Below are 969 nucleotides of genomic sequence, written 5' to 3' on the forward strand. Positions count from 1 at the left end.
CTTCTCATACCAAAATCTGTCTTAGTCAGTTCAGGCTGCAGTAACAAAATACCATAGACTAGGTTGGCTTAAATAACAAACTCTTATCATATCAATTTTGTTATGTGATAACTGTCATGTCTCAGTATTGATGTAAATTATTGTTGCCTATGAAACTGCCTATATTATATAAAATTAAGTGTCTAATGGTGGTTGAAACTAAGAAGAGATTATTTAAAAATCATGCTTGCTTTGGCAGCACATACAATAAAATTAGAGTGGCTCAGAGAAGATTAGCTGGGCTCTTGCAAAGGATGACACACAAACTCATGAAACACTCTGTATGTATTCTGTAAAGCATGTGCTCTTGAACATTATTGTTTCATTATAAATCTGAAAAAGATTCAGCTAGATGTTTGATAAACGAATGGCAAGCAATAGGATATATTGGAGTATATGAGGAAGCCATTAGATGTAAAACTAACTCAGCCTGACCTTGGTTTTCTAAAAGAACCTGATGTGGCCATTTGAGCTTGCATTGTATATCTGCCTTAAGCATTTGCCGTGTCCCAAAGACAAGAACAAATGCCCTTAAGATAAAGATGCATCTTCCCCCATATTGACATTTCCATAAGGATAAGCCTCTCTCCCTAGGCTAGGAATTGATGGCTGCACTCACCCTGTGACCACCCAGCTTGAGACAACAGACCTCTGTGAATTGCCATGCTGGCTAGGCAATCTCATGACTGCTGTAAAAGGGACATTCCAATCATATGTGAAATGTGCTCTTTGAGGGTATGTAACCACTTTGTACAACCTACTTCTTTGGTGCCCTTCCTTTCTTGGGGAAGGAAGGCTCCAGGCTAGTCCAGATCTGACTCATAATAAACTCATTCCAGTTTTGATTTATAGATTGGTTATGAATTATTTGTGACTATATGTTCAATGGTAGATAACCACCTTTACCAGAAGTAAGTTCATAATTTTTAA

General features: G+C 37.5%; 1 non-coding gene across 1 annotated transcript; it reads left to right on the forward strand.

Annotated features, from left to right (window-relative positions):
- Window positions 1-226: 226 nt before the first annotated feature.
- LOC124241422 (U6 spliceosomal RNA) lies at window positions 227-328 on the forward strand. The gene has a single exon (XR_006889203.1). It is a non-coding gene; the product is annotated as a U6 spliceosomal RNA (small nuclear RNA).
- Window positions 329-969: the final 641 nt, after the last annotated feature.

This window comes from Equus quagga, chromosome 6, assembly GCF_021613505.1.
Source record: "Equus quagga isolate Etosha38 chromosome 6, UCLA_HA_Equagga_1.0, whole genome shotgun sequence".
NCBI lineage: Eukaryota > Metazoa > Chordata > Mammalia > Perissodactyla > Equidae > Equus > Equus quagga.